We start from the raw sequence: 15,483 nt of genomic DNA on the forward strand, positions 1-15,483 counted from the left end.
TCTTCTTCTTCTTCTTCTTCTTCTTCTTTTTTTTCTTCTTCCTTTTCCACTTCCTCTTCCTCTTCCTCTTCCTCTTCCTCTTCCTCTTCCTCCTCCTCCTCCTCCTCCTTCTCCTCCTTCTCCGCCTCCTCCTTTTGCTTTTCTTTTTCTTTTTCACGTTCTCTTCTTTTCCTCCACGTCCTCGTCCTCCTCCTTACTGTGATATCATGGGAAAGATCATCGAGAAAAGGAATAGTTCGTGAGATAATTATCTAACAGAAGTTAAACCTTATTACGCTGATAAGAAGTTTGTGTCAAGAATTCACGAGGAGAGAAGACAATGGGAGCCTCATTTGGCACGGCTCATCTCCTCCTCCTCCTCCCCTCCTCCTGGTCTTCAAGTATCGAGATACGTTCAATAACGTCAATCACTCGAAATGAATGAAGCTACAAACTAACCAGATAACTGGATATAGAAGTTTGCCGGTTAAGAGGGGCGACGCAGCTCAGATATCAGAAGACTTTTTTGTCGAAATGATTCATCTGCCATTGGAACAACCATCATACAAACGATACAAAAACGATTGGCATCTGTATGAATGGCTATCAAGGTAAGCCCTCTGCCACTGCTTTAACTATTGTTTGGATTATTCTGCAGGTTATTAAACGGCATAACCGAGGGATCAAATCACAATCAACAAGATTTCTGTTCCCTGTCAGCCTACGGTGCCATGTTTTCTCCTCTCCGTACAGGCAGAGCAGAGGCCCTGAGGAGCTGCTTCCCAATGAGGAGACAATAAGAGTTTGAGGCAGCCGACATGAAGCTGAAGTGTTAATAATTTCCTCATCAGCACTTGCAGCAACTCAAGTCTGCAGTGGCAATTAAAGACGATTTTAAAAGAGGTGAGGCTCCAAGGGACCGGTGATGGTGGTGGTGGTGGACGGAGGCGGTCGCATATGTGAGAAATAAACTCACCACACTAACATATAATAAGAACAATGTCCCAATAAGTACATCTCCTGAATGACGCTCAATACGCTTTCACTGCTGATTGAACAGAGGGTACGAATTTAAGGAGACTGCACATCAGTCCCCAGTATATCCGGGAGGTGAGCTGTGGTTACCGGAGTGTGTGTGTGTGTGTGTGTGTGTGTGTGTGTGTGTGTGTGTGTGTGTGTGTGTGCTTTTGTGTGTGTACGTGTGTGTATGTGTGTGTGGGGTGGAGGGGGAGTCAGGGGGTTGTAACAGGTGGTCGTGAGGATGATCTAACAAGCCCCTGGATCAGGTCAGTTGATCCAGAATTCACTAGCGGGAGGAGGAGGAGGACGAGGAGGAGGACGAGGAGGAGGAGGACGACGACGACGACGACGATGATGATGATGATGATGATGATGATGATGATGATGATGATGATGATGAAGAGGAGGAGGATAAGGAGGAGGAGGAGGATCAAACATGAAGCATTGTGGGCTGACAAAAGGAAGATTGTTTGTTTATAACGAGGCTGCTCGCTTAAGTGATTTAATCAGTTTGTTGGGTGCGTCAAAGAAGAGGGGAAGGAAGGAGGAGGGTGTGGTGGTGTGGTGATGGAGGCGGTGGTGGTGGTGGTGGTTGTGGGATGGTGATGGAGGTGGCTGAGGGAGTGATGGATGTTGAAAGAATGGTGACGGTGGACTTGGTGGAGAGGTTGCTCGTAGTGGAGAGGCGAGAGGGGCCGGAGATGGCTTTAATGTGGGAGGAGTTTGCGATTATACTGTCATGGACTTATCAGATTATCACTAAGCTATGAATAAGAGTATTACCTCAAAGCTCCACTCATTTTATAATAACACATGATCGTAATAATGTCAAGGTGCCTACGACCAATAAAGCCGTTGTCTGCTGGTATAATACATGCAAAGACGGCTATAATATTACTTCCGTGTGCGGGAAATGAATACCGTGATGCAAACCGGCGTTGAGCGTTATCCTGAAAAATTGCCTGAGCGTCGGCTCTCGTTACCCAGAAAAATAACACGGACCCCTGCTGCCTCCTCCTCGGCTTGTCCATTAAAACTGCACCAGCTCTAGCACCGCAAAGATTTATAGCTCCAAAAACACTGAGCTGAATTTTTAAGTTTAATGTTGGAGGTAACACCGGACCAGCAATTTCCAAAGCGCTTTAGTTTCTTCGTTACATCGATCGGAGCAGCTGCAAGATTTACGGTCGCTTGTATATCTGCCCCCGTGTCCGAGATTGTAACTTGTGTTTGCGACTGTTAAACAACAACCAGTCGTTACTCAATCTTGTGCCGGGCCGCCATGAGAGCAGAGGGACGTGGTTTTACAGAGGTTCTTTTCCTCGCTATCATTCCCCTGCTGCTCCTCCTCCCTATGTTTATTTCGAAAGTCAGTAAATGAGTCCCTTGGGAAATATACGTCCGATGAGTAGTAGTAACCATAATAACCCATGAAGGAATTATTATCTGAGGGGAGCACAATGAGTAGAGAGATAAAAGTCTTTACAATGGGCGGCTGAATATTATACTTTATACTGTGTGTGTGTGTGTGTGTATGTATGTATGTATGTATGTATGTATGTAAGTTCCCCTTATGGTGACCACAATCCAGGTGCTTCTTTCAATAGTGATCTTCCGCTCATCCCTAATTTACCTTTCCTTGGGGGTTTCCCACAGGTGTATAACTGGCAGGTAACCCGGGCCACCTGGTATATGGTTTGCGAGGCTTTTTCTCCCAGTAATCCATGCACTGCGGAAGACGTAACTCCCTCGTGGCGTGACCCCATCGCACAAAACGGCCGCTTCCCCCTCGTCACTCCGGACATGAGCAGTAACATCAATACACACTGCCCCCCATGAGCCCCATCACCACCGCTTCCCGGCAAATGTTCCGTCACCAAACACTGCCCATGCCATTCCCAACGATGACCATCACCGCCACAATCACCATCACTAACAACAACGACGGGAACGAAAGCAGCAGCAGCAGCAACAACAACAGCAACATGACAGGGGCTTCAGGCACATCACTGTCACCGCGACAGCCCCCTGCCGCCGCCCCACCACCAAGCCACACACGACCCGCATTAACATCATGCACACAGCAGTAAACAGGTCAGGCCAGGGGTAGTTTCGTATACTCCAGCTGACAACATAAGTGTGTTGCGTTATAAAGTGTTCCTTTGCAGACGAGCACTTTCATTACGCACAACGTATGGATTCTTTCAGTTTACGTCGCACGATATGCTGTCACGGTCATCCAAACGAGCCAGCAGTTAAATCATAAATAATTATCCATAGCCCTTTGCTTCAGTGAAAAGGTGTATCAAGATAAGAAAGTAAAGATATGAACAATGTGTGTAACATATTCTCTTGGAAATATTTTCTAATCATTTCCAGCCACAGGAAAAGGTTAAAATAACGTGTACATTTTACATTCAGTTCAGATCGCTAGACCTACACAATGAACTATAAGTAATATTTTTAAACTTCTTATACAACAACAGCATTATACTAATCTACATATAAAGGCCCGAATAACAACAAAATATTCTACAACGGCGTTCTACAAAAAAGCAGCTTGATCTGTTGGTACGTATACCACAGCTATCTTTCTTCTCTGCTCTTTGTACTTCCATGGACCTTCCGACAAGAGGTCCACCAAGTCCCCATTGTTAGGAGAGCACGAGAAGGATATATGAGCCAGATTTTGCCGCTCCAGCTATGTTCCCAGTGTACAAGAAAAATTTACGATATTATCTGGTCCCTTGCCGGTGAACAAGACCTAACGCCCATTCACCTTTATTTAACGCCCTGTCCTGCATCACGCCCCGCCCCCACCCCCGTAGGACATTACTTCCATTCTTTCCTCTCCCTCCACCTCCACTACCACAACCATCAGCCCAACCACCGACAAAAGCCACCATATGGAACTGGAACCTACCAATGATCATAGAGAGAAAGATAGATGGATAGATAGATAGATAGATAAATAGATAGATAGATAGATAGATAGATAGATAGATAGACAGACAGATAGAGGGAGAGTTGGTTTGTGTTAGTAACTTGCAAACACTTATTGATAATCGTTTCAAAACAACCGGTATATATAAATTATCTGGCCAACAACTTTTCCCATTCTCTAGGCGGGGCTCTAGTCCTCCTCCTCCTCCTCCTCCTCCTGCTCCATCTCCTGTGGCTCCTCTTCTTCCTCTGAACCCTCCCCTCCTCTTTTGAACCCTCCTCCTCCTCTTCCTTCCCCTCCTTTGGCTCCCCTTATTCCTCTGAAACCTCCCCTCCTCTTCTGAACCCTCCTCCTCCTCTTCCTTCTCCTCCTTTGGCTCCCCTTCTTCCTCTGAACCCTCCCCTCCTCTTCTGAACCCTCCTCCTCCTTCTCCTCCTCCTCCTCCTCTTCCTCCTTTTCATCCTTCTCCTTTTCCTTCTCTTCCCCCTCTTCATCCTTCTCCTCCTCCTTCTCCTCTTCCTATTCCTTTTCGTCCTCGTCCTCGTCTTCCTCCTCCTCCCACGTTTCTATGTTTCCTCCTCTTGATGCTCCTTTGTCCCCAACACTTTCTTTTCCCTCCATCCCGTTACGTTTGTCTGTTATATATTCTTTTGGTAACAGACTCTCTCTCTCTCTCTCTCTCTCTCTCTCTCTCTCTCTCTCTCTCTCTCTCTCTCTCTCTCTCTCTCTCTCTCTCTCTCTCTCTCTCTCTCTCTCTCTCTCTCTCTCTCTCTCTCTCTCTATCTCTCTCTCTCTCTCTCTCTCTACCTATCTATCTATTTATTTCTATCTATCTATCTATCTATCTATCTATCTATCTTTGTACAAAAGAACAAAAACGTAATCCAAACTATATCGGTGAAAATTAACTTATCCATGGTTGATCTTGTGAGTGAGCCGGTCCAAATCACCACAAGGCTACACTCATCATTTATCCAGAGCCATCACTTCCCGTCACCTTCAGCGGCCGAGCAGCCAGCCGGCCTGTCAATCACCTTCACCTTACCCCGGCAGCACCCCACGGCTCGCCCCCAGTGCCTAGCCTGCTTGATTACATCTCTTCTTCTTCCTCTACGCTCCATCCCCGGTAACCAGCCTGCCAGCCAGCCAGAAAGCCAGGAACCCCTACACAAGGTCTTTTCAATAACCACCTCCTGTCATTGTCAAACCGCCAGGCCAGTCAAACCACCTGACCATCAAGCCAGTCAGTAACCCAGCCAGCCAGCCACCAACAATCCACCCACAGCCAAGTGAATCTCTTCCCTTAGCCATGCAATCTGTTTCGCAACCGAGAGAGAGAGAGAGAGAGAGAGAGAGAGAGAGAGAGAGAGAGAGAGAGAGAGAGAGAGAGAGAGAGAGAGAGAGAGAGAGAGAGAGAGAGAGAGAGAGAGAGAGAGAGAGAGAGAGAGAGAGAGAGAGAGAGAGAGAGAGAGAGAGAGAGAGAGAGAGAGAGAGAGAGAGAGAGAGAGAGAGAGAGAGAGAGAGAGAGAGAGAAAGACAGACAGACACATACAGAGGTAGATACAGGGGCACACAGACATACAGACAAACACGTATAAACAGATTTACACGCAGGGGACAGACAAAGACAGCCATACCGAGACACCCGTCAATGAATAATTAACACATACCGTCAGTCAGTCACTCCCTCAATCAGCCTCCCAGTCAGTTACTTATTTATTGCTTCAGTCAGTCAATCAGTCAATCAGTCATCCAGTCAGTCCGTCCGTCAGTCAGTCAGTCACTTGAGTCAGCCATTCAGCCCCCTTCGAACCCTCGCCCCCCGCGGTTCAATATAGGCGAGACGCGGTGGCCAGCTTCGGGTACGGGTTAGAATTCATTATGGGGTTCCTGTCTCGGATAAACTGGCAGGGAAATACATCCATCCTCGGCGCGTTAATCAAGACTGTCGAGCCCGTCACTGTCACTGCATGGGCGTCCGGGGCCTTCAAGAGCGACAGACAGGAAGGTTCCCCGGTGGACTGGCGGAGGCACTACCACGGGACAAATTCTGATGCTCACTGCTATGGACAAAGTAATGGTAATGGTGGTCGTGGTAATGGTGGTAGTGGTCGTGGTAGTAGTGGATGTGGTGATAGTGTTCATGGTGGCAGTGCTGGTGGTAGGGGCGGTGGTGGGACATAAATCAACTGTCCTTCTTATTAATTAGAGAGTGTAGTGGGCTAAAAAAAAGACGTGATGGACGACTGCAGTTCTGGTGAAGACAACGATCGTGACAGTGATTGTGTTGGGGATGGTCGCACTGGTGGTGGTGACAGTAATTGTGACTGTGGGGGTGATCGGGCGGGGATGAGGTGGGTGGTGACAGCTGAGTCAGAGATTTACGGTCCTAGGATTTTTTCCCTTTTAACTTCGTAACTGCTGAGCCATGAAACACTTTCTCTTTTAGGCAACTTCTATTGTTGATTTTCGTTGTTGAGTTGGTGATGTGTTGTCGCGCAAGCAGGAGAGGCAACAGCAAAAGCAGCAGTAGCACCAACAGTTGTAGCAGTAGCAGTAGTAGTAGTTGTAGTAATAGTAGTAGTAGAAGTAGTAGTAATAGTAGTAGTAGTAGTAGTAGTAGTAGCAGAAGGCGTTGCATTATTTTTTATTATTATTATTAGTAGTAGTAGTAGTAGTAGTAGTAGTAGTAGCAGTAGTAGTAGTAGTAGTAGTAGTAGTAGTAGTAGTAGTAGTAGTAGTAGTAATTCTCGTTCTCCCTGCTCAGGTCGGCCATCCTATGTCTCAGGGACACCAGACACTCTGGCCCAAAAGCCACCAACATCTCCAATATGGACTATGAAGCCACAGTGGTGGAGAGTGACATTAGGGTGGATCGGAAGTGACTTGAGTAGGGAAGGAAAGGGGGATCTGGACGTAATAGATGATAGGTGATTTAGTGCTAGGTAGTGTTAGTGATATGGTTGGATGCCACAGTCATTAGCGAGCAGAGTTGGGGCTAATGACCTCCAAGCTATGGAGCCCTCCATGATTATGTGTCGGGAAAATAAACATGGGTGGAGGTATCATTTATGTAGTAGTAGTAGTAGTAGTAGTAGTAGTAGTAGTAGTAGTAGTAGTAGTAGTAGTAGTAGTAGTAGTAGTAGTAGTAGTAAAGGAAACTTGTCAAATTTAGAACACTTTCTCCTCCTCCTCCTCCTCCTCCTCCTCCTCCTCCTCTTGCTCTATTTCCTGCTCTACCTCCTCCTCCAGCTCTGCCGTCTCCTCTTCCTCTTCGTGCTCTGTTTCCTCTTCCTGCTCTTCCCCCTCCTCCTCCCCCACTACCTCCTCCTCCTCCTCTTCCTCCTCCTCCTCCTCCTCCTAGCAGTAGTAGTAGTAGTAGCAGTAGTAGTAGTAGTAGTAGTAGTAGTAGTAGTGGTAGTAAGGGCAGTAGTTGCAGTCATGGTGGTGGTAAGGGAAACATTCGAACACAGAAAATTAAATGAAACTGTTTAAGAAAACGACACGAAAGTATAAGTTTAGAGAAAACAGCAGAGAAGCAACACAGCAAAGAAACAAAATCACTTTTCTAAACTATAAATGGGAAAAACTTCAATAAAATTACTAATACGTGTAAAATAAAACATACAAAATACACAGAAAAAAACTTAAACCAACATCGCTCTTCCAGTTTCTCATATGAACGAAGCATAAAGTGAACTAGATGACTATGCAATAAAAAGGAATGTGCAATCGTCAGAGTGTGGCATGATAAACGCCCGCCTCGTTCCAGACATCTTACACATCCCACGCCCTGAGCTTAAACGGGGAGGGGCAGGCTAGGTCAAGGTCGTGGAGGAGGAGGAGAAGGAGGAGGAGGAGGAGGAAGAGGTGGAGGAAGAGGAGGAGGAGGAGGTAGAGTGGGAGGAGGGGGAAGAGCAGGAAGAGGAAAAAGAGCACGAAAAGAGAAAATAAACGGCAGAGCTGGAGGAGGAGGTTAAGCAGGAAATAGAACACGAGGAGGAGGAGGAGGAGGAGGAGGAAGTGTTCTGAATTTGACAAGTTTCCTGTACTTTTTACATAGATAAGAGAAAGATATCGTGATTCAATATCGTAAAAGCAGATGGCAAGAGCAATATGATTAAAGAGTCTAAAAAAATAAGAAATGAGAAATATAGGACAAAAGCTACCTTCTTACTATTGTCTTTAAAAAGTTATTGATGATAAAGTATTATGAATCGGGACCTTTTCTTTTAACAGGAAAATACAACGCATATTTCGAAATAGAGGCAATTAATTAATGTAATATAACACTGCTTCAGGCAGTCTATTCATAGGAAGCATGCAGATTTTGTGAATTGTGCTTAACTTGCTAGTTATTATTTTAGCATTCAAATGTTTGAAAAAAAACCTTTGCATATAATATTGTACGAATGCTGGGTTCAAATTCTGTTCGAAAAGATATCCAAAGCTCTTAATAATGATTAGTATGCATGATAAACAGAAGAACGCAGATTAGTGAGATGATACACAGGTACGTAAATTCAAGGAAGCCAATCAAAGTAGATCTGCATGTTGATACAAATATATAGATAAATATGTGGATAAACAGACAGACAGATCTAAGGATTATTCACCCCTTTAAGCACTGAAAGTGACAATGTTGCGTTGCTGTAAATGGGGAGAAAGGATGAGAGGAAGAGGAGGTATAGGGGCAGGGGATGAGCGTGGTGATCGGGAGGGAGGGGAGCAGGATTAGAGGGAGAGAGGGTGAGCAAAAAGAAGAGGATGATGTGATTAACCGACTTTATTTACTATTTCACTTTTATTTCTTTTTGAACATTTTCTGTGTGTGTGCGTGTATGTGTTAATGAGAGAGAGAGAGAGAGAGAGAGACACACCGACAAAGAGACAGACAAACAAACATAATGAGACAGATAGACAGACAGACAGATCCAGACATACAGACAGGTATAACAATACAGAGTTAGTTTGAAAGATAAAGGAGACTTGCTAATGGCTAAATTTATATGGAATTATTAAAGTAAATTGGACTCAAAGTTATGGACGAGTTTACTGGAGCGAGAGGTAACGTGACTGAGGAAACAATAGACAAAGCTCCTTAAACGATACCTCCCTTGATATATGATAATTTGTAAGCATCTCAGATAGTGGTGGCAATACATAAAAGATAAAATACATTGAAATAAGCGAGAGAGAAAACTAAAAATGATGAAAGAAACCCAATTACTATATGAACAAGCTTGCACTAATATGTATAGAATTTACAATCGAGACGGCCTTTTATACTCTCTCTCTCTCTCTCTCTCTCTCTCTCTCTCTCTCTCTCTCTCTCTCTCTCTCTCTCTCTCTCTCTCTCTCATTCCCCCTTCCCACCTCTCTTACCATCACCAGCTCATGAAGGATGGAAGGTAAGGAAGGGAGTGAGAGAAAGGGAGGGCGGCGGGGAGAAGGCGAGTTGGTTGCATCAGTAGGCCACAGGATGAATTACTGATGGACTGGCACGCTCCCTTCCACCTTGCCGGCCCGAGTGTGTTAAGTGATGGATGGACAGCCTCTTTAATAATACCCAGAAGCCCGAGATGTATTTTTCAAGCGATGGCCTACAAAGGGCCATAACAAGCTTCACTTCACTCGCAGCCCCACTCAATACCGGGATAAGGACGGGGAGGGAAATTGAAAAAGAAAACAAGGGAGCGGAAAAAATGGGAGAGGACGAAAAGAAACAGCAAGGAAACAGCACAATTGGTGATGATAAAAAAATGGATGTAGTCAAAAGAGAGGGAAAATAAGGGAAGAAAAGAGAGAGGAAAACGGGAGAACAAAAAAGTGTCAAAGAAAAGGAAGAAAAAGACGAAGATTTAGAAAGGGAGAGGGTAAGGTGAATGAAGGAAAAAATGGAGATAGTCAAGAGAGAAGGAAAAATAGGACAAGAAGAGAGAATATAGAAAGATAAGGAAATGGAGGAATGAAGAAGAGAAGATCAAGGGAGGCGGGCAAAGAGAAGAAAATATAGATAATCAAAGAAGTGGGTAAAATGAATGAAGGAAAAAATAAAAAAAATCAAGAATGAAGGGAAAAATGGGGGGAGGGGAAGAAATGGGAGAAAATCAACGAGGAATGAAAAATGAGGGAACAAAAAAAAGAGATAATTAAGGGAGAAGGAAAAAATGGAGGAGGAAAAAGAGAAAATAGAGAGAAGCAAAAATGAAAAGAAAAATAGTGAAAAATGGTGGAAAAATGAGTGAAGGAAAATAAAGAAAATCAAGGGAAAGGGAGAAACAGATGAAAATGGCAAAATCGAAGGAGGGGGAAAAAGTGAGAAAAAAGAGAAAGTCAATTGAGAGGGAAGAAAAGGGTGAAGGAAAATAGAGAAAATCAAAGTAGAGTGAAAAATAGCTGTAAATGGTAGAATCAGAGGAAGAGGAAAAGTGAGGAAAAAAAGGGAAAATCAAGCGAGAGGGAAAAAAAGGAAAAAAGAGAAAATCAAAGTAGAGTGAGAAATAGATGAAAGAAAGAATCCCGGATGGCGAGTCAATAACACTCTGGCTCAGTAAAGAGAACAAGAAATTTCCATCCCACCTGAAGCGCCGTCTACCTGCCGCCCGCCGCCACCAGGTGAGCTATCTGCCGCTGGAAGGGCCTTTTATGCTCTCTGCCTGTCTGTGTCTGTTTGTGTCTGTCTGTGTCTGTCAGTGTCTGTCTGTGTCTGTGACGGTCTGTGTCTGTCTGTGTCTGTCCGTGTCTATCTGTGTCTATCTGTTTCTGCCTGTGTCTGTCTGTATCTCTCTCTCTCTCTCTCTCTCTCTCTCTCTCTCTCTCTCTCTCTCTCTCTCTCTCTCTCTCTCTCTCTCTCTCTCTCTCTCTCTCTCTCTCTCTCTCTCTCTCTCTCTTCCAAATCATACTAGTAACCTTCCAAAACCGCTTCTACCTTCCTTATCGCGTACAAACCCACAATGCTATTCTCCCTGTCCTATTGTCTGTTTGTGTCTCTCTCTCTCTCTCTCTCTCTCTCTCTCTCTCTCTCTCTCTCTCTCTCTCTCTCTCTCTCTCTCTCTCTCTCTCTCTCTCTCTCTCTCTCTCTCTCTCTCTCTCTCTCTCTCTCTCTCTCTCTCTCTCTCTCTCTCTCTCTCAGCTTTTCCCTTTTCGCTTATACTCCATTCCTCTTTCTCTGAGCTAAATTATCCGTATATTGCATCGTCCTGACAATAACATGATTTATATGGTGTTTCAGATATCATTTCCTTAAAAATACGAGTCAATAACACGTGTTGCGAGGGGAAAAGAGGATATATTTCACTACAAAATTAAAGAAAACGTTGTGTATTTTTATGTGGTAACTCCATTGGTAAACTATGAATTTCCTAATATGTGAAGGCTTACAAGATATACTGTGGCGTGGGGTTGATCGTAGACGGTGTACGCGTGGGGTTGATCGCAGGCAGTGTAGGCGTGTGGTTGTGTGTGGACAGCTAGGCGTGGGGTTGTGTGCAGACAGTGTAGGCGTGGGGTTGTTTGTAGACAGTGTAGGCGTGGGGTTGTTTGTAGTCAGTGTAGGCGTGGGGTTGTGTGCAGACAGTGTTGGCGTGGGGTTGTTTGTAGACAGTGTAGGCGTGGGGTTGTTTGTAGTCAGTGTAGGCGTGGGGTTGTGTGCAGACAGTGTTGGCGTGGGGTTGTGTGCAGACAGTGTAGGCGTGGGGTTGTGTGCAGACAGTGTTGGCGTGGGGTTGTTTGTAGACAGTGTAGGCGTGGGGTTGTTTGTAGTCAGTGTAGGCGTGGGGTTGTGTGCAGACAGTGTAGGCGTGGGGTTGTGTGCAGACAGTGTTGGCGTGGGGTTGTTTGTAGTCAGTGTAGGCGTGGGGTTGTGTGCAGACAGTGTAGGCGTGGGGTTGTGTGCAGACAGTGTTGGCGTGGGGTTGTGTGCAGACAGTGTAGGCGTGGGGTTGTGTGCAGACAGTGTTGGCGTGGGGTTGTTTGTAGACAGTGTAGGTGTGGGGTTGTGTGCAGACAGTGTTGGCGTGGGGTTGTTTGTAGACAGTGTAGGTGTGGGGTTGTGTGCAGACAGTGTTGGCGTGGGGTTGTGTGCAGACAGTGTAGGCGTGGGGTTGTGTGCAGACAGTGTTGGCGTGGGGTTGTGTGCAGACAGTGTAGGCGTGGGGTTGTGTGCAGACAGTGTAGGCGTGGGGTTGTGTGCAGACAGTGTAGGCGTGGGGTTGTGTGCAGACAGTGTAGGCGTGGGGTTGTGTGCAGACAGTGTAGGCGTGGGGTTGTCTATACAGTGTAGGCGTGGGGTTGTGTGCAGACAGTGTAGGCGTGGGGTTGTCTATACAGTGTAGGCGTGGGGTTGTGTGCAGACAGTGTAGGCGTGGGGTTGTCTATACAGTGTAGGCGTGGGGTTGTGTGCAGACAGTGTAGGCGTGGGGTTGTGTGCAGACAGTGTAGGCGTGGGGTTGTCTATACAGTGTAGGCGTGGGGTTGTGTGCAGACAGTATAGGCATGAGGTTGTTTGTAGAGCGTGAAGTGTGGAGTTATTTATATAGAAAAAAAATCAAGTAGTGTGTGGGTGAAAATTGTACAGCGTGACCTATTGATTCCTTCCTCTCGAAAGGCAAGGGACGGCAGGTAAAGATCAAGTCGCTTTTATTTCCCGCACGCCAACCTCGAAACGCTTCCGTGCGACAACTCTGATCCCACCAGCAAAAACTCATAAACAATAATCATCCCGCGCCACTGTCACGATGAAGCTATTAAACAGCCAATCAAGCGAAAGCAATAAAACTAATGTGCGCCATAGACAAAATGAACCCTAACTCAATTTAGGTCGAATATTGTCATGTGTAAGTGGCCTTGGAGAGCGGGACAGAAATGGTATTATCACCGGAAGGGCTCGGAAAGGAGAGGAAGGACACGAAGAAAGGCGAAAGAGAATAGGTAAGGGAAGGGAAGGTGGGACGAGAGGAGGAGAAATAGAGAAAGGGAGAAAATTAAAAAAGGAGAAAAGAGGAGAGTGGGAGAAATGTAAAAGAAGGGGAAAATGAGGAAAAGGGAAAATAAGAGGGTCACATGAAGCTCACCTCCTGGAATGTAATGAGAAAATACCTGCGAATGCTCCTTGTGGTGGTGGACAGGAAGGCAGATATATAGAGATGATGTTTTTGATTAGAGGTCACAGAGTTATCCTAAATGTGTATGATTCTCTCTTTCTCTATCTATCTCTTTCTATTTATCTATCAATCTACCTTACTGAGTGATGATTTCTTTTGGAACTTGGCTGATCCGCAGAACTCTATCCAATACTGTCCTAGGAGATGGAAGATGAGATGCGGAGACATGTGTTGACAATGGAACCCCTCGGTGTGAATTAAAAATCAAGACTCGGCCAGCTCCTCTTACTGCTGTTGATGTAATTATTGTCACGGAAATTGTTTTTATTCTCTTATTGCTGTTGGAGTTGCTGCTGTTATTCTGTGTTATTACAAATATTTTACCTTCACTGTATATTGCACGGTGTCTATGTTACTGAATGCTGACTAAATGCTGACCAAAGAAAAGTGTCGCGTCATTAAAACATTTCCTTTACAACAGGTACACAATAGATTACTGCATTAATATTACGTAAGACTCAACAAATATATTTCTTTCAATCTTGCTGCGGAGTTCCATGTTTGTCAGCGTGGCGTAGGCTGTGACTTACTTTAATCATTCGTTCATTAGACAAAACGAGTTAAATAAACTATAAACAGCTGAAAAAATATCAAAATACTAGTATTGTCTATTAAATATAAATATAAGTAATTTATATCGTCCTTATTAGTGAACCAAATCAAGTAAATAACTTTGTCAGTAATGCCAATGTTCACACAAAATGTGTTTAATTATATTTACACACATCGTCCAGTCACACGCTAAACACACTGCGACGCATTTACATATAGAGACGGGGGTGGAACACGATACGAAAAATCAATATGACCCAATTCATTCAATTTAGGCCCAATAGAGTCTCATAGTCATATTCATAGTCTCATCACTTATATACCTCTGAATACGATGGTCCTGTGTTCATCGGCGCCTCATCTCGCCTCCCCACAACCAAACAATAAATCACCAATCCCATATCACACTAACTTCACACCCAACTAACCCCATTAACACCACTCCACATCCTAACCCATAACATTCCCCACAAACACCGCAGACCCACCAGCCCTGCACAATCCTTTCTCCTCCACACAACAATCCTTCATACCATAACCAGCACCAATCCTTCAAACTCCTCCTTGATCAGCCTCACTAACCCATCATCTTACACACCCCTACACACGACACATTCCCAGTACCTCTCACTACCAGACCACCATGAGCCACCAATTCCCACAACGCTACCTCTTATCCACACCTAGCCACTGTCCCACTAGCATAAAAACTACCAATACTAAACCTCTTTATAACATACGAACTCCCCGTCTCATAAAGCTTAAACACCCCTCCTTTCACTCATCCTCTAATATAGCCAACCGCTCACCCCAATAAATCTAACCTCCCCAATACCAAAAGCAACCTCTCGCCCCACCACCCCTTCACCCTTTCAACCCCACCAACCCTCCCTTCCCTCTTGTCAGCAAACTCCTTCCCCCTCCTTCCCCCCCGCAACAACAGCCCGCCCTCATGAGTTACTGAACTGTATAATTAACACGTAAATACTTGCTCGGCGTCACAACTCAAGAAACCCGAGCACAGAGCCTGCGTTCTCTCTCTCTCTCTCTCTCTCTCTCTCTCTCTCTCTCTCTCTCTCTCTCTCTCTCTCTCTCTCTCTCTCTCTCTCTCTCTCTCTCTCTCTCTCTCTCTCTCTCTCTCTCTCTCTCTCTCTCTCTCTCTCTCTCTCTCTCTCTCTCTCTCTCTCTCTCCAAATCATACAAGTATCCTTCCAAAATCGCTTCTACCTTTCTTATCGCGTACAAACCCACAATGCTATTCTCCCTATATCCTTTTATCCCCTCCCTTCTTTCCTCCCTCTACCCGAAACATTATCTTTCCTCTCCCTTTCCCTAATATAGTTCTCCTTAATCCCTTAACTCTCCCTTCTTTCCTCTATTTATAACCCCTACACTCTCCCTTCATTCTTTCCTCTCCCTAAAACATTCTCATTTCTTTACTAATCTCAAACATATGCTCCTTTAACCCCCACTTTTACTTATTTTATTTTTTACATCTGTTGGCAACGTACTCTTTCACCTCTCTACCTTCAGCGTATTCTCTTCGGAAAAATTTTCTTTATTATCTTTACCCCCTTTATATTTTCAATTCTAATTCTCTCATTTTTCTTCACCTGCCGGCTAGTTTTTTTTTTCCATTATACCGATAACATTCTCTCCATCCCACACACTCCCTCCCACGAGTCTTCGCGTCACACACACACACGCTTTAAAAAGGAGTAATTATACTGCAAACTCGTGTCTACCTTTGAAATTGCTAGTATTGATTGCTGGCCTTCACTTTACAGCCTAGCTTCTCTTACAAGGGTTTTTGCAGCTATCCGC

Source organism: Eriocheir sinensis, unplaced genomic scaffold (genome assembly GCF_024679095.1).
Source record: "Eriocheir sinensis breed Jianghai 21 unplaced genomic scaffold, ASM2467909v1 Scaffold830, whole genome shotgun sequence".
Lineage (NCBI taxonomy): Eukaryota > Metazoa > Arthropoda > Malacostraca > Decapoda > Varunidae > Eriocheir > Eriocheir sinensis.